At 43.1% G+C, this 22,533-nt stretch overlaps 1 protein-coding gene and 2 pseudogenes across 4 annotated transcripts in view; 1 reads left to right on the top strand and 2 right to left on the bottom strand.

The window, feature by feature from the left end:
• The first annotated feature begins 2,454 nt into the window (after positions 1–2,454).
• Positions 2,455–22,533, top strand: part of UBAP1 (ubiquitin associated protein 1) — a 100,379-nt gene continuing 80,300 nt past the window's right edge. Inside the window, exon 1 of one of the 4 annotated variants that reach the window (XM_012463222.2) lies at positions 2,455–2,690. The gene's annotated coding sequence lies outside the window, so the exon portion shown is untranslated. Of the gene's footprint in view, positions 2,691–3,129; positions 3,151–22,533 lie in introns of those variants that run through there. The other 3 variants (XM_012463221.2, XM_064380563.1, XM_064380561.1) reach the window with 3 other exon arrangements.
• LOC105724546 (small ribosomal subunit protein eS1-like) lies at positions 15,353–16,138 on the bottom strand (annotated as a pseudogene).
• Positions 18,940–19,809, bottom strand: LOC105724545 (large ribosomal subunit protein eL6-like; annotated as a pseudogene).

Raw genomic sequence — 22,533 nt, 5'->3', positions numbered from 1 at the left:
GGCCTCTCTCTCTTTTTTTTTAAATTTTTTGAGAAAGGGTCTTGCTTGTCACCCAGGCTGGAGTGCAGTGGTACAATCACAGCTCACTGTAGCCTTGAACTCCTGGAATCTAGTGATCCTCTTGCTGCTGTCTCCTGAGTTACGGAGCACTATAGGTGTGCAGCACCACCTGGGGCTAATTAAAATAATTTTTTTTTTTTTTTTTTTTGAGACAGAGTTTCGCTCTTGTTACCCAGGCTGGAGTGCAATGGCGCGATCTCAGCTCACCGCAACCTCCGCCTCCTGGGTTCAGGCAATTCTGCCTCAGCCTCCTGAGTAGCTGGGATTACAGGCACGCGCCACCATGCCCAGCTAATTTTTTGTATTTTTAGTAGAGACGGGGTTTCACCATGTTGACCAGGATGGTCTCGATCTATTGACCTTGTGATCCACCCGCCTCGGCCTCCCAAAGTGCTGGGATTACAGGCATGAGCCACCGCGCCCGGCCCAATTTTTTTTTTTTTGTAGAGATGAGACCTCCGTATGTTGCCCAGGCTGGTCTTGAACTTCTGCCCTTAAGCAATTCTCCCATCTTGGTCTCCCAATGTGCTTGGATTACAGGCCAGAGCCATCACACCCAGCTCATTCTCTGACTTTTAATAGAGTTAACTTTTTTTTTTTTTTTTTTTGAGACAGAGTCTGGTTCTGTTGCCCAGGCTAGAGTGCAGTGGCATGATCATTGCTCACAGCATCCTCAACCTCCCAGGCTCAGGCCATCTTCTCACCTCAGCTTCCTGACTAGCTGGGACCACAGATGTGTGCAACTTCATCTGGCTAATTTTTTTATTTTTAATTATTTTGTTTTTAGACAGATTCTCACTTTGTCACCTAGGCCAGAGTGCAGTGGTGTGATCACAGTTCACTGCAGCCTCGACCCTCCTACCTTGACCCCCAGGCTCAGGTGATTCTCCCACCTCACACCTCAGACACCCACCCCAGGGCCCAATAGCTGGGACTACAGTCATGTGCCATCATGCCTGGCTTTTTTTTGGTAGAGATGAAGATTCACCACATTGCCCAGGCTGGTCTCGAACTCCTGAGCTCAAACGATCCGACCATATTGGCCTCCCAGAGTGCTGGGATTACAGGCGTGAGCCACTGTGCCAAGTCTATTTTATTGAGACAAGATCTTGCTCTATCACTCATGTTTGCAGTACATTGGCAGAATCCTGGCTCACTGTAGCCTCAACCTCTTGGGCCCAAGTGATCCACCTATCTCAACCTCTTGAGTAGTTGGGACCACAGGCATGTACCACCATGCCCAGATAATTTTTTTGAGTTTTTGTAGAGACAAGGTCTCACTATGTTGCCCAGGCTCACCTAATTTTTACAAAACTTTTTGTAGAGATGGGGGTCTCATTATGTTGCTTAGGTTGGTCTTGAACTCCTGAGCTCAAGATTCATCTTATTCAATTACTTATTCTCTGTGCTCCTAATTCCAGTAGATATAGAAAGACACAGAAGGCCACCGGCATGGCTCACAGGGCCTATAATCCCAGCAATTTGGGAGACTGAGACTTAAGCCCAGGAGTTTGCGACCAGCCTGGGCAACATGGTGAGACCCTGTCTCTCCCATATATATGTGAATAATAATAAAAATTATCTTAGAGTGGTGGCATGCACCTGTAGTCTAAGCTACTCAGAAGGCTGAGATGGGAGGATCACTTGATCCCAAGAGGTGGAGGTTGCAGGGTTGTAGTGGGCCAACATGCGCCACTGCACTCCAACCTAGGCAACAGAGCGAGACCTTGTCTCAAAAAACAAAAAAACAAAACAGAAACAACAACAACACTCCCAGAGAAGGCAGTGAAGGCTTGGGATTGGATTACCAGGTTTAAACCCATCGAATGTCAAAATTGAAGGAAGATTTAGAGGTTACTTTTCTTTTTTTTTCTTTTGATAGAGTCGTGCTCCGTTGCCCACCTAGAGTGCAGTGGTACGATCATGGCTACTGCAGTCTCGACCTCCCGGGCTCAAGCGATCCTCCTGCCTCGGCCTCTCAAAGTGCTGGAGTTACAGACGTAAGATACCGCGCCCGGCCTAGAGATCACCTTTCAACTTAGTCAAATATACATGGGAAAAGTGAGGCCCAGAAAGGGTATGAGTTGTACCAGGTCGCAGACCCTGAACAGAAGCTAGATGTCTTAATTTCCAAGTAGGACTCGCTGCTCTTTGGGCATCCCTTCGCGATTCAAGTCTCTTAGGTTTCCCGCTTTGGCCGCATCGCCAAACCCAAGTCTTACACTCTTAGTGACTCCCTCCTCTTCCCCCTTCCCCTTAGGTCAGCAGGGTTTACTCATTCCAATTGCATGGCTCCGGCTTGCCGGAGTAGCTACTCGCTAGAAGCGAGATTAGTTACGTCACCATCGGCTCCTCCCATTGGTCCGGGCGTGTGGAGCGCGGCGCCATGACGTCAGACGCCCAAAGGGGTGGGGCGGTGAGGGGAAGGAGGAGGGAAGTAGGGCTTCAACATGGCGGCTGCGGCACTGGCGGTGGCTACGGTGACGGCCTGGCCCGGGGCGGACAGAGTTGGAGGTGGTGGCGTTCGCTCTCCCTAGGGGCCGTCGGCAGCTCAGCGGGGACCGAGCCTGGGAGGCCGGCCGGTGCCAGCATCTTTGGGCTTCTGGGACGGCGGCAGCAGCGGCGTTCAGGTGAGGGGGGCCTCCCTCTGGGGGAGGGGGAAGAGGGGCGGAGTTGGGGGGGACCGGTACTGGGAGACTGGTAAAGGGGCTGGGGGCCGAGCGAGGTGAAAGGCGCCGGAGCTAGGAGGTGGGAGGGAAAGTGGCCGGAGATCCACGATTTGGGGAGGATTCTGGGAAAAGGGTCGGAGTGAAGAGACCTGAGTTGAAGGGGCGTAGGGCAAATGGGATGCTGGAAAATGAGTTCGGATTAAGGAGACTAACACCCTACTGGAAGATAGGCGCAGTACACATCTATCGGGCTGGATTGAGAGCTCAGTGGGAACTAGAGGATGTTAGGGAGGGGGACCCAGGTTTTTAGTAAAGAAGGTGAATGGTGGGGAGTTGAGGGTGAGCTGGGGACGTGCGGTGGAGATTTAAGTTCTCCCAGAAGCAATGAGATTAGGGAGAAAGGGAGGAGACTAGACCTGAGGTGAGTGATCTTTGGGGATATCTTTGGCCTTGTTTGGTCTTCCCCAGATACGTTTATCTACCTTTTTTGTTTGTTTCTTGGGTGGAGGCTTACCTATATGGGCCTCAGGAACCGCCCCAATCTTTCTTGTGGAACGTCAAGTTCCTCATTTATGAGGTTTATCAGTGATCTTTGACCTTTGTTGCCAGATCCAGACTAGCGTCTTAAAAGTATGGTTGGGCGTGAAAATAACGTTTTATGTTAAACTGAAATAAAATGTTGGTACTTTTTAGCCACCATGCAGTGTTGCAAAACCAGATTTGGTAATTTAGTTAAGTATTATATATTATGTTCTAACTTTACTCGTTAGTGCTTTGTCTCTTCAGTTATAATTATTAGCATTTGAGAATTTGAATAGATATGATAGATGTTTTCCTTTGTAATTTTGCCAAATTTGATGGTGAGAAAAACAAGATACTTAGTCTTTAGTGAGAGTTCTTTCTAGTTAATGTCCCAACCTGGTTAAACTAAAAGTTTCCGTATTGGCCGGGCGCTATGGCTCACACCTGAAATCCTAGCACTTTTGGGAGGTCTAGGTGGGCGGATCGTGAGGTCAGGAGTTCGAGACCAGCCTGACCAACACGATGAAACCCCGTCTCTACTGAAAATACAAAAAGTTAGCTGCGCGTGGTGGCAGGCGCCTGTAATCCCAGCTACTCGTGTGGCTGAGGCTGGAGAATGGCTTGAACCCGGCAGGCGGAGGTTGTAGTGAGCCAGCATTGCACTCCAGCCTAGGCATCAGAACGAGACTGTCTCAAAAAAAAAAAAAAAGTTTCAGTATTATGGCAAAGAATGTGAAATGTATCAAGTCTTAAAATAATTACATCGTCCACATTAACTTACTATAAATGAAATTATATTAAATTTTTGTTTCTAGTTGTATTCATTCATTTGTGTTTATTGAATGCCTACTGTGTGTTGCATTAATAAGATTCATTGTAATTATGGAAATGAATAACTTAGTATTTCTTTCTTTTTTTTTTTTTTTTGAGACGGAGTTTCACTCATGTTACCCAGGCTGGAGTGCAATGGCACGATCTCGGCTCACCGCAACCTACATCTCCTGGGTTCAGGCAATTCTCCTGCCTCAGCCTCCTGAGTAGCTGGGATTACAGGCATGCGCCACCATGCCCAGCTAATTTTTTGTATTTTTAGTAGAGACGGGGTTTCACCTTGTTGACCAGGATGGTCTCGATCTCTTGACCTCGTGATCCACCCGCCTTGGCTTCCCAAAGTGCTGGGATTACAGGCTTGAGCCACCGCGCCTGGCCTTAATGTTTTTTTAGTGAGTGAGCATCGCTGTCACTGCACAGCAGGTAACTTTACTAACTTCTTGTGACCTCACTGGAAAAAAATTTTTTTTTTTTTTTGGTTTCTTTTTTGTTGTTGTTGAGAGGGAGTCTTGGTCTGTTGCCCAGGCTGGAGTGCAGTGGCCCAATCTCGGCTCATTGCAGCCTCCGCCTCCCGGGTTCAAGAGATTCTCCTGCCTCAGCCTCCTAGTAGCTGGGATTACAGGTATATGCCACCACGCCGGGCTAATTTTGCATTTTCAGTAGAGTTGGAATTTCTCCATGTTGGTCAGGCCGATCTCGAACTCCAGATCTAAGGTGATCCACCTGCCTCGGCCTCCCAAAGTGTTGGGATTACAGGTGTGAGCCACAGTGCCTGATGCAGAATTTCTTGTAGGAAATGTATGTTCACTTAGGAAAAAGAAACAAGCAGAGTATTGCTCTTCCAGCCCGTAGCATATGTATCGCTTTAACATTAGAAAATAATTTGAAGGTAACAGTAATGTTTTCCTATGAATTGAGTTACAATTTTAGGTTTTAGAAATTTTAGGTGAGAGTAGCAAGATTCACAAAGGAAAGGGTGCTAACACTGGGTATATACTAATGAGCCAGGATTGTTAAACACTTGACATAATCTCAGTTCTTGGCTGTTGTGGTGGCTCATGCATGTAGTCCCAGCACTTTGGGAATCCCAGGCAGGTGGATTGCTTGAGCCCAGAAGTTCAAGACCAGCTTGAATAACACAGTGAGACCCTGTCTCTACAAAAATTACAGAAAAATTAGCTGGAGTTGGTGGATTATGCCTGTAGTCCCAGCTACTCAGGAGGCTGAGGTGGGAGGATCACTTGAGCCCAGGAGGTTAAGGCTGCAGTGAACCATAATCATGCCACTGCACTTCAGCCTGGGCAACAGAGCAAGACCCTACCTCAAAAAAAAAAAAAAATCTCGGCCGGCCTCAATGGTTCACGTCTGTAATCCTGGCATTTTGGGAGGCCAAGGCAGGTGGGTCACCTGAGGGCAGGAGTTCGAGACCAGCCTGGCCAACATGGTGAAACCCTGTCTCTACTAAAAATACAAAAATTAGCTGGGCGTGGTGGTGGGTGCCTGTAATCCCAGCTACTCAGGAGGCTGAGGCAGGAGAATCGCTTGAACCCAGGAGATTGAGGTCGCAGTGAGCCAAGATCATGCCACGGCACTCCAGCCTAGGCGGCAGAGCAAGACTCTGTCTCAAAAAAAAAAAAAAAAAAAAGTCAGTTCTCACACTTGAATTAGGTAGGTAGGTTGTGATGTGCATGCTTTTTATGTATTGAGGAAACTGAGGATCACAGAGGTTGTGTAACTTAACTAAGGTTACAGCTAGGTAGAGTGAATGTGAACTGAAATCTGTACAACCTCGATGCCTATGCTGCATTCTTTGATACCATTTAGTCCCTCTTAGGTGGCCACAGGACCATTTTATTTCTATAAGGTATAAGCACTAGTTTTAAAGTAATACCATTGTGAGCTACTTGTTCTCATTGAAATAATAGTGTAATTGGAATGATAAATAGTTCATTAAAATTTTAGTCACGTTAACAAATAACCAAAAAAAAAAAAATTTAGTCACGTTATGTCATCAGTATTCTAGGGGGAAATGAATACCTGAATATTTTGTACTTCACAAAATAAACTGGATAAATGACTAAAAGTTGTCTTTTTTATATTGCTGAGTCAGGCTGAATCCAGTTCTTTAAGGGCCAAAATTTGTATTTGGCAGTAATCCTCATGTGTTCTCAGAATGCTTGATTGGTCATTATCAGTTGCTTAATGCTTACCAAACACTTCCAGTGTTTGAGTCACTGAATTGGCTCATGGTAATTGTAAATCTTGTGGTTACTGAGTCAAGAGCCAGCAGTGTGTTTTGGTTGCTTCACTTCCTCCCCAACACTTGATACTGTCAGACTTTAAATTTTTTTTTCCCTTATCTGGTGGGTTTGAAATTGTGTCTGTAGTGTTTTTAATCAGCATTTCCTGAACCTGGGCATCTTTTCATGTATATTTATTGGCCATTTGTGCTTCTGCAAAATGTGTATTCAAGTTGATTGCCATTTTTTTTTTGGTCGTTTCTCTTTTTCTGATTGATTTTTAAGAGTTTTTATGCCTGTAACCCCAGCACTTTGGGAGTCCAAGGTGGGCAGATCACAAGGTCAAGAGATCGAGACCATCCTGGCCAACATGGTGAAACCCGTCTCTACTAAAAAAAATAAAAAAATCAGCTGCGCGTGGTGGTGCTCACCTGTAGTCCCAGCTACTCAGGAGGCTGAGACAGGAGAATTGCTTGAACCTGGGAGGCGGAGGTTGCAGTGCGCCAAGATTGGGCCACAGCATTCCAGACTCTGTCTCAAAAAAAAAGTTCTTTATATATTTTAGATACTAATTATTTGTTAATTTATAGGTTGCAAATACCCTTTCCCAATTTGTGACTTGACTTTTCATCTCTTCATAGTCTTCTGGTGAGAAAAGCTCATAATGAACTGAATTTTTCAGTTTTTCATGGTTTGTGCTTGTTTCACTTTTGAGAAATCCTTCTTTGCTGCCAGGCATATTGTTTTAATAAATACAATAGTATACCTATCTATAATGTGGTATCTCATCTGACATTTAGTTTCAATATCTGCTTGTTTACAAAGACAAACTTCTTAGGAGTTGCTTTCTTATTGTATCTTTGGAGTTATAGGATGGCAGAGTTTTAAAAGCAGGTTGGATTGTGCCTTACTTGTTACATACATTGTCCAAAACTGAGACATCAACAGATTTATGAATGAGATATCCATCTTATTAAATGTTAATGTGATTTGACAATGAGACCTTTCTTGTGTGGACAGTATTGTATACAATTGATAATGAGTCATTCATTCTAAGCTGTTAGCACTTCCACTAAAATATATTCAAAGATTTTTTTTTTGATGTCTAGTTTTTACAGTATTGGGCTTTATCAAGAATAATTGTGGATTGTGGAAGAGCTGATATGGAAACATCTTAGAAGGATGTTTTTCTCTTTTTCTTTTTTATTTTATTTTTTTTTGAGACGGAGTTTTGCTTTTGTTGCCCAGGCTGGAGTGCAGTGGCGCTATCTCAGCTCACCACAACCTCTGCCTCTGGTTCAAGTGATTCTTCTGCCTCAGCCTCCTGAGTAGCTGGGATTACAGGCATGTGCCACCACACTTGGCTAATTTTGTATTTTTAATAGAGAGGGGATTTCTCCATGTTGGTCAGGCTGGTCTCGAACTCCTGACCTCAGGTGATTGGCCCGCCTCAGCCTCCCAAAGTGCTGGGATTATAGGTGTGAGCCACTGCTCCTGGCCCAAAATCTTTCTATAGTTTGGGAGTGTTAACATTTCCTTCTGTAGTTTCATGGGGAAGGATATAGGCAGTAACTTCCCCATTTCTTTCTTCTAGTAGATCATTATATCTTTTTTTTTTTTTTTTAAGACAGAGTCTCGCTCTGTCGCCCAGCCTGGAGTGCAGTGGTGCGATCTTGGCTCATTGCAACTTCCTCCTCCGGGATTTGAGTGATTCTCCCACGTCAGCTTCCTGAGTAGCTGGGATTACAGGTTCTTGCCACCATACCTGGCTACTTTTTGTATTTTTAGTAGCAACAGTTTCACCATGTTGGCCAGGCTGGTCTTGAATTCCTGAACTCAAGTGATCCGCCTGCCTTGTTCTCCCAAAGTGCTGGGGTTGCAGGTGTGAGCCACCATGCCTGGCAGTTCTTGTAATTTAATAGGAAATCTTTTTTCCCTTTTCTGCAGCGACGCAGTCACAGCTCACTGCAGCCTTGACTTCCCAGGTTCAGATGATTCTCCTGCCTCAGCTTCCCAAGTGGCTGGTACTGCAGGCACATGCTACCATGCCTGACAATTTTTTTTTGAAATTTTTGTAGAGACGGGGTTTCGCCATTGCTCAGGCTAGTCTCAAGCTCCTGGGCTCAAGCAGTCCTCTCACCTCAGCCTCCTAAAGTGTTGGAATTATAGGTGTGAACCATCATGCCCAGCCCAAAATTATTAGGTTTGTTTTTTGTTTTATTTTTTATTTTATGTATTTATTTTTTGAGATGGAGTCTCATTCTGTCACCTAGGCTGGAGTGCAGTGGCATGATCTCGGCTCACTGCAACCTCTACCTCCCATGTTCAAGCGACTCTCCTGCCTCAGCCTCCTGAATAGCTGGGATTACAGGCATCCCCCACCATGCCTGGCTAATTTTTTTATTTTTAGTATAGTCGGGGTTTTACCATGTTGGCCAGACTGGTCTTGAACTCCTGACCTCAGATGATTTGCCTGCGTTGGTCTCCCAAAGTGCTGGCATTACAGGTGTGAGCTACCAAGCCTGGCTAATGTATATATATTTTTTTAATTGGAAGTTTATAATGATACTTATATTATTTGATTAATTTTTAGCTTCTGCAAAGAAATAGATTCGTAATTTAGATTTTAGAATTATATGACTTTAAGGCCGGGTGCAGTGGCTTACGTCTGTAATCCCAGCACTTTGGGAGATTTAGGCAGGTGAATCACCTGGAGTTGGAGGTTTGAGACCAGCCTGACCAACATGGAGAAACCCCATCTCTACTAAAAAAATACAAAATTAGCGGGACATGGTGGCACATGCCTGTAATCCCAGCTATTTGGGAAGTTTAGGCAGGAGAATTGCTTGAACCTGGGAGGCAGGGGTTACAGTGAACCGAGGTCATGCCATTACACTAGAGCCTGGGCAACAAGAGCGAAACTCCATCTCAAAAAAAAAAAAAATTACATGACTCTAAATATTTTGCCTTTTCTCTCTTTTATATAAAAAATACTAGTTCTTTACAAGTATAATTACTTATTTTCTATATTGGACTCATATAGAAATAGTTTTAAAAAATAATAAGATTACTGTTATAGCTAATAAGTAAAATCTAAAATCTTTGCCGTGCTTTATGTTCTTAAAATACTGTATAGGCTGGGCGCGGTGGCTCACGCCTGTAATGCCAGCACTTTGGGAGGCTGAGGCAGGTGGATCACGAGGTCAAGAGATCGAGACTATCCTGGTCAACATGGTGAAACCCCGTCTCTACTAAAAATACAAAAAATTAGCTGGGCATGGTGGTGTGTGCCTGTAATCCCAGCTACTCAGGAGGCTGAGGCAGGAGAATTGCCTGAACCCAGGAGGCGGAGGTTGCGGTAAGCCGAGATCACGCCATTGCACTCCAGCCTGGGTAACAAGAGCGAAACTCCGTCTCAAAAAAAAAAAAAATACTGTATAGGGAGGGCTTGGCACGATGGTTCATGTCTATAATCCCAGCACTTTGGGAGGCAAGGTGGGCGAATCACTTGAGGTCAGGAATTTGAGAACAGCCTGGCCAATATGGCGAAATCCCATCTCTCGACTAAAAATACAAAAAATTAACTGGGCGTGGCGGTCTGCACCTGTAATCCCAGTTACTCGGGGGTCCGAGGCAGGAGAATCACTTGAACTCAGGAGATGGAGGTTGCAGTGAGGTGAGATTGTGCCACTGCACTCCAGCCTGTGTGACAGAGTGAGGCTTTGTCTCAAAATAAAAATAAAAATATTATATAGGGGAAAATTCTCAAAGCACATTCTTCCTCCAATTTCACACCACCACAACAGTCATCAGCATAGAACACATCTGTGACCAAAAGTGTGGGTTTTTTCCCCTGCACCAAGCAGTGGACACCAGCTGGGTGTTCTAGGGCCTTGAATCTTATGACCCTCTGTCTTCATGTTGGGATTCCCATGATCTCCTTTTTGGGTTTGGTTAATTTGCTGGAGGCTCTCACAGAACTCAGGGAAACACTTATATTTATTGGTTTATTCTAAAGGATCTTGAAAAGAATATAGATGAAGGGATGCATAGAGCAAGGTATGGGGGGTGGGTGTGGAGTTTCTATACCCTTCTTGGGGCACCACCATCCAGGAACCTCCAGGTGTTCAGCTATCCGGAAGCTCTCTGAACCCAGTCCTCCTGGGCTTTTGTGGAAGCTTCATGATGTCATCATGCCTTCTCTCAGGGTATAGGGCAGTCCCCTCTCTGGGGAGCGTGTTGAGACCCACAGTCAGAAAGGTGGGGAAAGATTAGTGTCCTCCCTTGGGGCAGGTGAAAGTAGGGCAGAGGAAGAGATTTTGTTTCCTGAGACCTGCCCCTAAGATCTAACATACCCAATATTGTACCAGAAGACTGTAACTAGGGCTGTGGGAATTATGAACCAGGAACAGTGGATGAAAACCAATATATCTCATAACACTACATATATATTTTACTGATATGTGCAATTAGAATACTGAGTTCTAGGCTGGGTGTGGTGTGGCTCACGCCTGCAATCCCAGCACTTTGGGAGGCTGAGGCGGGCAGATCACGAGGTCAGGAGATCGAGACCATCCTGGCCAACATGGTGAAACCCCATCTCTACTAAAATACATAAAATTAGCTGGGCGTGGTGGCGAGCACCTGTAGTCCCAGCTACTTGGGAAGCTGAGATCTTGCCACTGCACTTCTTGCCACTGCACTCCAGCTTGGGCAACAGAGTGAGACTCCATCTCAAAAAAAAAAAAAAATGCCGAGTTCTAAAGTCACTTCAAATAATTATATTCTTTGGTCATTTTACTAATTTTATGAACAGTTAGGTTTATTTATTTCATTTTGTGTTAATTTTGAGGGCTTAAAATTATATTGCTAAGAATATAAAATAAATAGTCATTTTAAAAAGTTAGAATATAGAGAGATATACAAAGAAAAGTAAAAATTTTCTTTAGGCCACAATTGGAAATATTGGAAATATCCACTATTAGAAAAAAAAAATACATATATATATATTTTAAGACAGGGTTTCACCATATTGGTCAGGCTGGTCTCGAACTTCTGACCTAAGGTGATCTGCCTGCCTTAGCCTCCCAAAGTGCTGGGATTACAGGTGTGAGCCACTGCGCCTGGCTAGAATATTTGTATAAAATATTTGTGGAGCTCACATTTATTGAAAACATTATGCCATGTGTTCAGATTATTCTAAGCACTTACAATAATTTTGTGAGATAGTTACTATTATAATCCCTATTTTATTTTATTTTATTTTTTTTGAGATGGAGTTTCGCACTTGTTACCCAGGCTGGAGTGCAATGGCGCGATCTCGGCTCACCGCAACCTCCGCCTCCTGGGTTCAGGCAATTCTCCTGCCTCAGCCTCCTGAGTAGCTGGGATTACAGGCACGCGCCACTATGCCCAGCTCATTTTTTGTATTTTTAATAGAGATGGGGTTTCACCATGTTGACCAGGATGGTCTCGATCTCTTGACCTCATGATCCACCCGCCTCGGCCTCCCAAAGTGCTGGGATTACAGGCTTGAGCCACCGCGCCCGGCCCCCTATTTTATTTTTTTTTAAGCCAGTCAAATTTAGCAGTTGGGGGTTATATACCAGCTTTAGTAACACTACTGTGAATAAGTTCTGATGAGCCACCACTATTGGACCAGCCTATTATTCTCATTTTACTGATTGGGTACCTGAAATTCAGAGATGTTAACTTGTACAAGGGATATATAACATAGTAAGTTGCAGAACTGGGAGTTGACCCCTAACATTTCTTACTCAAACTCACTTTATTGGTCCCTGTGAATTGTTTTTATCTTTTTTTTCTTTGCTTATATGCTTATACATACACAGATTTTTTTTTCTTTTGTCTTTTTACTAGAAGATTCAGAAGAGAACCGATTTTTTTTTTTTTTTGAGGTAGAGTCTTGCTCTTTCCCCAGGCTAGAGTGCAGTGGCACGATGTCGGTTCACTGCAACCTCCGCCTTTCCAGTTCAAGGATTCTCCTGCCTCAGCCTCCCACGTAGCTGGGATTACAGACATGCTCTACCATGCCCAGCTAATTTTTGTATTTTTAGTAGAGACAGGGTTTCACCATGTTGTCCAGGTTGGTCTTGATCTCTTGACCTTGTGATCCGCCCACCTTAGCCTCCAAAGTGCTGGGATTACAGGTGTGAGCTACCACGCCTGGCACTAGAACAGAGATATATTTAAATGTATTTCATACATTCAGGTAGGTTTTTTTTTTCTCTAACAGTGTCTTATAAGAAGTTTTTGATTTTGTTGAAGTCCCCTTTAGTTTCTCCTTTGTGTTTTGTGCTTTTAGTGTTATATCTAAGAATCTTTACTTAATTTCAGAAAGACGTTCTCTAAGTTTTATAGTTTTAGGTTTGACTTTTTTGTCTATGATTCATTTTGACTTAATTTTTTTAATGTATGAGGTGATGTGGATGGAAGATTTTTTTGTTTGCACATAGATATCTATTTTAGCACTTTTTGCTGAAATTACCCTTTCTGAAATATTTTATCATATCTATATTTGGACCTGTTCTATTTGATCTGTTTATGGCAGTGTCACACTATCTTGGTAACTGTAGCTGTGTAATAAATTTTGATATCAGAAAGTTTCTTAAATTTGTTATGACTGGCCGGGTGCGGTGGCTCACGCCTGTAATCCCAGCACTTTGGGAGGCCGAGGCGGGTGAATCACGAGGTCGAGAGATCGAGACCATCCTCGTCAACATGGTGAAACCCCGTCTGTACTAAATATACAAAAAATTAGCTGGGCATGGTGGCACGTGCCTGTAATCCCAGCTACTCAGGAGGCTGAGGCAGGAGAATTGCCTGAACCCAGGAGGCGGAGGTTGCGGTGAGCCGAGATCGTGCCATTGCACTCCAGCCTGGGTAACGAGCAAAACTCCGTCTCCAAAAAAAAAAAAAAAAGAAAGCATATTGTATACTGCAAAATTATACCTGCTTTAGGATACAGAAATCATGAGTGCATAGGCTTGGGGATATGTTTTAAAGTACATGTGGAGACAGATTTCTAATGAATTTTACATAACCAAATTTGAAAATGCACATCAAGTTGTTTCTGATTACTATGATTATGGTAATGTGGCACAATGTCACTGGATAAATCAGAACTATTTAGAAAGGTTTGGTTGGCAAGTAATTCTAAACTTTGGAGTTAGGAGGCAGGAAGTGCATTTCGAACATACTTTTGGCTGTTCGCTGACTTTGGTTTTCCCTATCTCTAAGCTTTTTGTTAGAAAATGAACAAATGAACAAAATGAAGTGCCTTTCTGTGGAATATGAGAAAGACATGACTATCTTTTCGGCTGGTCAGTATCTGGTGGTCACTGGACTAGTTTTGGATTAAGTATGATTAAAAGTTAATCCAAGAGAAATAATAATTAAATTGTAGAATATTACTCAGTTTTTGGCATTGTCTATACTTAAGTCATTAATCAGGAATGTAGTTTGACAGATTTGTGATTGATCTAATAGAGAAATGGTTTTGTAATTCTGCACTCAAATATTTGAGTGCTCTTCTAGGTGATATCTGTATAAAGGTTTTTGGATTGTTTCTTGTAGTTTATGGACATTTTTATAAAATTAGTTTTACCTGAAGAGCTGTTTATGGGGTATGAAATTAGGTGGCCATGTTGGTGACTATGTCATTAAGTATACTTAATGTGGAGGATTACCAGAGACTACTTTTTATAGCTGGAATCTAAATGGTAGCTACCAACACTTCGACATCACTACCTCCTTATGTCAGTAGTACTAGACCATCATTGTCTTTTAAAACACATTCAGTGCACATTCTGTGTCACTTTGGCTACTAGGGCTGAAAACTTTGTTGAAGAAAAATTTTTAGATAGGACATCTAGGTCAGGTGCAGTGGCTTATGCCTGTAATCCTAGCATTTTGGGAGGCCAGGGCAGGAGGATTGTTTGAGGCCAGGAGTTCAAGACCAGCCCGGGCAAGATGGCAAAACCCTGTCTTTATAAAAAATTTTACTGGCCAGGCATGGTGGCTCATGCCTGTAATCCCAGCACTTTGGGAGGCTGAGGTGGGCAGATCACGAGGTCAGGAGTTCAAGACCAGCCTGTCCGACATAGTGAAAATCCATTTCTACTAAAAATACAAAAATTAGCCGGGTGTGGTGGCATGCACCTGTAGTCCCAGCTACTTGGGAGGCTGAGGCAGGAGAATCGCTTGAACCTGGGAGGCAGAGGTTACAGTGAGCTGAGATCATGGCAGTGCACGCCAGCTTGGGTGACAGAGTGAGACTCTGTCTCAAAAAATATATATATTTTTTAAACTTAGGTATGGTGGTGCACGCCTGTAATCCTACCTACTAGGGAGGCTGAGGTGGGAGGATTGCTTGAGCCCAGGAGGTCAAGGCTGCAGTGAGCCGTGAATGTGCCACTGCACTCCAGTCTGGGTGACATAGTAAGACCCTATCTCAAGAACACAACCAAAAAATACCTAAATAAAATATTTCCCCCACCTTTTTTTGAGATGGAGTCTTGTTCTGTCTCCTAGGCTGGAGTGCAGTCGTGCAGTCTTGGCTCACTGCAACCTCTACCTCCTGGGTCAAGCAGTTCTCTTGCCTTAGCCTCCTGAGTAGCTGGGATTACAGGCACGCGCCTCCACACCTGGCTAATTTTTGTATTTTTAGTAGAGACGGGGTTTCACCATGTTGGCCAGGCTGGCCTAGAACTCTTGACCTTGTGATCTGCCCACCTTGGCCTCCCAAAGTGCTGAGATTATAGACGCGAGCCACTGCACCCAAGCCAATATTGCCCCTTTAAAAAAAATTACCTAAATATTGAGTGTTGATAACTGATCAAGTATAAGCACACATATGTAGTTTATATATGTTTAGGTGATTTATATTTTCACAGTTTGGCCAATGAAATCAACTTGTTATGTAACACACATTCTTTTACATTAATTAGTTAGCTCCCCCACTCAACCACAAATAAAACTTTTTATTTGCCACTATTATAAGTCTGAACTTTAAACAGATTCTTGGACTGGTGGTTCATATCCATCGTTCAACTTTAGCACCTGTCTCATCCCCAGTGGCTTTTCCGGAACTACTGCCTTCACCATGAAGCTCCATGAGTTTTCCCAATTCAAACTTGGGCTTCTTCAGCATTTTTACTTTTCTAATGAAGACATCATGGAGAGGATAAATAGATTGGCAAGCCTTTTCTATGTCTTTTCCAATGCTGTCTGGAATCAATTTATTGACGACTTCTTTCAAGTCATTTGTCTGCACCTCTCGGGTCATGATTTCCATCTTCTTCTTCTGGATTTGGCGGACCTGTTGGTGCTGAGCATAAGAGATCTTCCGTATCTGATTGTTGCGTTTTTTAGTAAAACCAACACAGAACAGATGAAGCAAGTAACCATCGGTAGTCTTGATATCAACATGAGCTTCAATCATTGTCTGCCATTTTTTGACCATGGAACACATTTTGTCACAGGTAAGATCCATGCCATGGAAGTTAGGCAGTTTTTGCCCTGAACATCTTCAGTAATCAGCTTGAATTTCCTAAATGCAACTTCATCATTCTGCAAATCAGCAAGACTAACTTCAAACACTCGACGCTTGAGGCCATCAGATGCAATTTTGGTTCCTTGGGTCCTGTTGACTAGCGTCTTTCCAGTATTTCTTATATTGAACATAGTGGGTGCTTTCACATCATACAAATCTTTCTTAGAAAATGGATCAACCACTTTCTTGTTGGCTTCCTTTTTGCCGCCTTTCATAAGGCGCTTGTTCTTGCCAACCGCCATGGTGCTGCTCAGAGAGCCAAAAGAATTAGTTAGCTTTTATTGTTTATTTTATTTTTTTGAGACAGGATCTCACTCTGTCGCTAAGGCTGGAGTGTAGTGGTATGATCTGGGCTTAATGCAGTCTTAACCTGCTGGGCTCAAGCAATCCTCCTACCTCAGTCTCCCCAGTAACTGGGACCACCACACTCGACTAATTTTTGTAGTTTTTATAGAGACAGAGTTTTACCGTGTTACTCAGGATGATCTCTAACCAACACCTGAGCTCCTTGAGCAACCCTCCTGTCTGCACATCTCAGCGTGCTACAATTACAGACATGAGTCACCAGGCCTAGCCTTTTAAAAAATATTTTGTGTGTCTCCTTTACAGAGGACTTTTTAGCATTTTAATTTTAATCTTTTTTTTTAAAGACAAGACTTCACTTTGTTGTCACCCATGCTGGAGTACAGTGGTGTGATCTTGGCTCACTGCAGCCTTTACTTCCTAGGTTCAAGTGATCCTCCTGTCTCAGCCCCCCCAAGTAGCTGGGACTACACAGGTATGCCACTACGCCTGGCTAATTTTTGTATTTTTTGTAGAGACAGGGTTTCATCATGTTGCCCAGGCTGGTCTCAAACTTCTGCCTGCCTTGGCTTCCCAGAGTGCTAGGATTACAGGTGCCAGCCGTGGCATCCAGCCTTGTTTTAGTTCTTTATTTTAGAAAGTTCCAAATGCATAAAAGTAGATTTGGCTGGGGGTGGTGGCTCATACCTGTAATCTTAGCACTTTGGGACGCTGAGGCGGCTGGATCACCTGAAGTCAGGAGTTGAAGACCAGCCTGGCCAACATGGTGAAACCTGATCTCTACTAAAAATACAAAAATTAGTGGGTGTGGTGTGTGTGCCTGTAATCCCAGCTACTTGGGGGACTGAGGCAGGAGAATCACTTGAACTGGGAGGTGGAGGTTGCAGTGAGCCGAGTTCGTGCCACTGCAGTACTGCCTGGGTAGCAGACTGAGGTTCTGTCCCAACAACAGCAACAAAAATGTAGATTCATCCTGCTTTGTAAAAACTTGAAAAATTTTTTTTCTACTCACACACCACCACAATTATCAACACAGAAAAAATTTTGTGACCAAATGTGTGGGCAGTTTTCCCCACACACTGAACAGCTGATACCAGTTGGTGTCCTACAGTTCAATGCTGACACTATCTACCTGGAGATAGTGTCAGAGCCCGCTGGTTGAATGCAGAGTCTCCGAGATTGCCCCCTAACCCTCATCAGTCACAAGTCCGGGCCTCAAGTGCTTCTGACCACCGACTTCACTCATGTTGGGGTTTCCTTTATCCTTGATTGCTAGAGTGTTTCACAGAATTCAGAGAAACACTTGTATGTTTACTGGTTTATTCTAAAGGCTATTACAAAGGATACAGATGAAGAGATTTGTCTGGCAAGTATGGGGGAAGGTGCACTGACTTTCCGTATCCTCTCTGGGGCATCACCATCCATGAACCTCCATCTGGGTGTTGAGCTAGCTGGAAGGTCTCCAAATCTAGTCCTCTTGAGTTTTTGTGGAAACTTCATGATGTCAGCATCAAGCATTCCTTCTCCCAAAGTACAGAGTGGGACTCTTTCTGGGGAGGGTCTCTCCCTTTTTTTTTTTTTTGAGACTAAGTTTCACTCTTGTTGCCCAGGCTCGAGTGCAATGGTGTGATCTTGGCTCACCACAACCTCTGTCTCTTGGGTTCAAGAGATTCTCCTGCCTCAGCCTCCTGAGCAGCTGGGATAACAGGCATGTGCTACCATGCCCGGCTAATTTTTTGTGTTTTTAGTAGTGATGGCATTTCTCTTCATGTTGGTCAGGCTGGTCTTGAACTCCTGACCTCAGGTAATCTGCCTGCCTCGGCCTCCCAAAGCACTGGGATCACAGGCGTGAGCCACAGCTCCTGGCCTCCTCTTATTTATTTATATTTTTTGAGACACACTTTGATTCTGTTGCCCAGGCTGGAGTGCAGTGGCACTATTTTGGCTCACTGCAGCCTCCGTCTCCGAGTAGCTGAGATTACAGGTGTGCGGCACCACGCCTGTCTAATTTTTGTATTTTAGTAAAGATGGGGTTTTACTGTGTTGGTCAGGCAGGTCTCAAACTCCTGACCTCAAGTGATCCTTCCACTTCAGCCTCCCCAAATCCTGGGATTATAGGAGTAAGCCATCTTGCTTGGCCTGGGGAAGGTCTTAAGACCCACAATGAGAAAGGGGTACTGGGAGAGATATTAGAGTTCCACCTTAGGACAGTTGAAGGGAGGGTGGGAGAAGGTCTGAGAGATTCTGTTTCCTGAGGCCTGCCCTTGAGAACTGACATACCTAACATTATAACAAAAGACTCTAAATAAAGGGCTACGGGAGTCACGAGCCAGGAGCTGTAGACGAAAACCTAATATATGTGTGTGTGTGTCTGTGTGTGTATATATACACATACACACACATATATGTCATAACACCATACATATATATGTATATATACACACACCATACATATATATGTATATACATATATACACACACCATACATATATATATACACACACACGTCATAACACCATACAGCCCCAGTAACTGTCAATTTTATTTTATATGCATACCCTCTGCTCAGTTATTTTAGAGCAAATCCCAGTCATATCGTTTAATCTGTAAAGTTATTTTTGTAAATTTCCGAAAGATCACATAAATTACTGTAATAGCATTATCCTAACTATGGAAAATGAACTTATTCTTTTTTTTTTTTTAAAAGGTAATCAGTTATTTAATTAGATTATTAGGACATTTAAAACACCAGTTTGTGAGGATAAATTCCGTTTGTCAGGGCAAACACAGACCTCAGGTAGCCCTGGAGCTGAGGAATAGCTTTGATTTTTGGTAAAATTTGTGAGTCCACAGCTTTCTGATCAATCTTGTGCTGCTCTGTAATCTCGTATTTGTCTTTTTCTGTGTCGAAGATATCACCTTTCTGGTGTCTGGGCTTCTGCAGCTGCTGCTTCTTGAAGTAAGATGTTTTAGGATTTTTATGTTGCTGATATCAATTTTGGTTGAGGTGGCAATGACAAATTTCTGATGCATTCTTCGCAAAGGAACTCAATTGAGGACCAGAGGTCCAGTCACAAGTAACAAGCCACTAGCCAGCTGCTTCAGGAAAATCACCCTCTTGCCCCTGTGGCGTCCAGTGAGGATGATCAGTATGGTCCCGGGGGTAATGCTGGCTCGCAGTTTTCTCACGTGCTGACTAAAGGGTTTTTTGCCGTGGCTCAACAGCTTTCGAGGCACATCTTCAGTAGGATAATACCTAGGCATTTTGCGAAGTTTAACCACCCGGGTACCGCCGTTTTTGTCACCACCAACTGGTTTTGTAACAGTTGCAAGAACCTTCTCCTTTTTCTTTTCAGCCTTGGATTTAGCCGCTGAGTACTTCCTCTTGTACATGGCCTTTCTGGAATACATGGCAGATCGGGAATACCTACCAATTCCTCTGACGAGAACAGGATTTCGGCTGCAAAGGGGCTTCCCCTTCTTGGGCTTTTTAGCCTTGAGGTTACCCTTTTTCACTCTGCTACCAGCATCAGCCTTCTTGGCTTTGGGTTTCTTCTCTTTAGTGTCTGACTTCTCAACTTTTTCACCCGCCATCTTGCAAGATGGGAAAGTTGAACTTATTCTTTTTTTCTTTTTTTTTTTTTTGAGACGGTGTTTCCCTCTTGTTACCCAGGCTGGAGTGCAATGGCGCGATCTCGGCTCACCGCAACCTCCGCCTCCTGGGTTCAGGCAATTCTCCTGCCTCAGCCTCCCAAGTAGTTGGGACTACAGGCACGTGCCACCATGCCCAGCTAATTTTTTGTATTTTTAGTAGAGACGGGGTTTCACCATGTTGACCAGGATGATCTCGGTCTCTTGACTTCGTGATCCACCTGCCTCAGCCTCCCAAAGTGCTGGGATTACAGGCATGAGCCACCGCGCCTGGCCCTTGAACTTATTCTTTAACAAATTATCAAATGTTCATTTAGTGTTCATGTTCCCAATTGTTTTATTGGATTGGGACTCAAATAAGGTCTGTAAGTTGTAATTGCTTGAGATGTAGTCTTTAAGATCTTTTTCAATCTGTAGGTTCTCTTTCAATCTTGCTTTTTTGTGTTGAAGGAAACTGAATCACTTTTCCTAAAAGTTTCCTACAGTCAGGATTTTGCTGTTTAATTTAATTTGCTACTATTTTAATTAGGATTTGGGTATGTATGTATAAAACATAAATAATCAGCTGGTTTGGTGACTCATTCCTGTAGTCCCAGATACTTGAGAGGCTGAGGTAGGAGGATCTTTTGAGCTCAGGAATTTGAGGCTATAGTGAGCTATGTTCATGCCACTTCACTCCAGCATGGGCAGCAGAGCAAGAACCTTTCTCTAAAAACAACGATTAACAAAAATTACGTATGCTTATGTTTCTGGTTCTTTTTTCTCCTTTCTTTGTCAATTTTTGGTATCAGTATTATGCTGATCTCATATGAGAACTTAAAATTGAGCAACATTGATTCAGCAGGACTTAACTGAGCACTACTGAGGCCAGGCACTATGCTTGGTGTAATGGTGAATGAGACAGAAGTGATATTTGTCCTCATAGTGCTTAAAGGCTAATGGGGAAGACAGACAATAAACAAATCCTGAATAAATTGATAAGCTGCAAGTATATACTTGTTCCCATTGTATGTTTTGGGGTAGGTTAAATAAAATAGTAATAATCTGTTTCTTAAATATTTGATAGAAGTTTAAATAAAGACATCTGTTCTGATATTTATTTTAGCATACACATTTCATAAGCATGTGAAATTACTTAAGAATCCTTTTTCTCTCCCCATAAATCTTTGACACCGTGTGAAGGTGTTCCATCCTTATATTGTTTGTCCTTTAGTCCTCTATAGTGTTCTCCTAGGGATTTGAGTTTTCAAGTTTTGTGAACAAGGCTCTATTACTTAATTATTTCTGTGGGAAAAATCATTCAGATTTCATAGAATGGAAACGATACAATCCACTGAGTTTGAAATACTCCTGGAAGAACAAAAAATTATGTTCGTGATTACTTATTTCAGGTCTAATTAATAGCTTCTAGTATGGTAACTTCTTTTTGTTTTAAAATTAACCAGTTAGAGACTGGCCGTGGTGGTTCATGCCTGCAGCCCCAGCACTTTGGGAAGCCACGACGGGCAGATCACTTGAGGTCAAGAGTTTGAGACCAGCCTGGGCAACATGATGAAACCCTGTCTTTACTAAAAATACAGAAATTAGCTGGGTGTGATGGCGCACGCCTGTAATATCAGCAACTCAGGAGAGTGAGGCACAAGAATCTCACTGCTGCACTCCGGAGTGCAGAAGACAGAGCAAGACTCTGTCTCAAAACAACAACAACAGGCCGAGGCGGGTGGATCACAAGGTCAAGAGATTGAGACCATCCTGGCCAACATGGTGAAACCCCATCTCTACTAAAGAATACCAAAAAAATCAGCTGGGCGTGGTAGTGCGCACCTGTAGTCCCAGCTACTCAGGAGGCTGAGGCAGGAGAATTGCTTGAATCTGGGAGGCGGAGGTTACAGTGAGCCGAGATTGTGCCACTGCACTCCAGCCTGGTGCCTGGAGAGAGAGCCCTCTGTCTCAAAACAACAACAACAACAACAAACCTAATCAATTAGTATCGTATTAGTTATTTGTTGAGGAAAATAGTGTCAAATAGTAAGGATTTTCTTCTTAAAAAAAATAGGTGTGGATTGTATATACTGTTGAGTATATGTATACTTGTCTTGCTGAGTCACGTATACACAGTCCACACCCAATTTTTATTTTTTTTAAGAAAAAAAACAGCCAGTTTTTATGTGCCCTGAAAATTAAGATAAAGTCTTGTGCTATCTTTTTTATATGTATAAGACTAGAAAAACCAATGAAATTCATAGTTAGAAAATAATCTATCTCCAGTCCCTTAATTCTGGAAAGAATGTGAGATCATTTACTCCAGTAGTCTCATTTTATGGAAGAAGCCCTAAAAGTTCTTTTCTTCTCCATTCAGAGGTTTTGACTGATTCTACAAGTCTTTCAACCATCCAGGGTGCTCTTGTCTCTCTTGCCTTCTGGTATAAGTTGCGATATGATTGTTAGAGTTGGGAAGGAAATGATATTTTTGGTTCCATAACTTCTTGACATTATTTTTTTGCCAACCGGTATTTTTCCAGTTGCAAGAATTAAATTGATAGGTTTGTGATCAGATTTCCTCTTAAGGACATTGTACTTTTACTGAATTCTCTGAATAAAATATTTTAAATAAATTGTAATGAATTGGTTGAGATGCTGAATTGAAATTTCTGATTGGCTAATGCTTTTAGTTTATTTATTT

The sequence above is a fragment of the Aotus nancymaae genome, unplaced genomic scaffold (genome assembly GCF_030222135.1).
Source record: "Aotus nancymaae isolate 86718 unplaced genomic scaffold, 86718_ANA_hifiasm-v0.15.2.pri h1tg000003l, whole genome shotgun sequence".
NCBI lineage: Eukaryota > Metazoa > Chordata > Mammalia > Primates > Aotidae > Aotus > Aotus nancymaae.
Note: the sequence above shows the minus strand (reverse complement) of the source record. Positions and strands in the feature narration are given on the sequence as shown.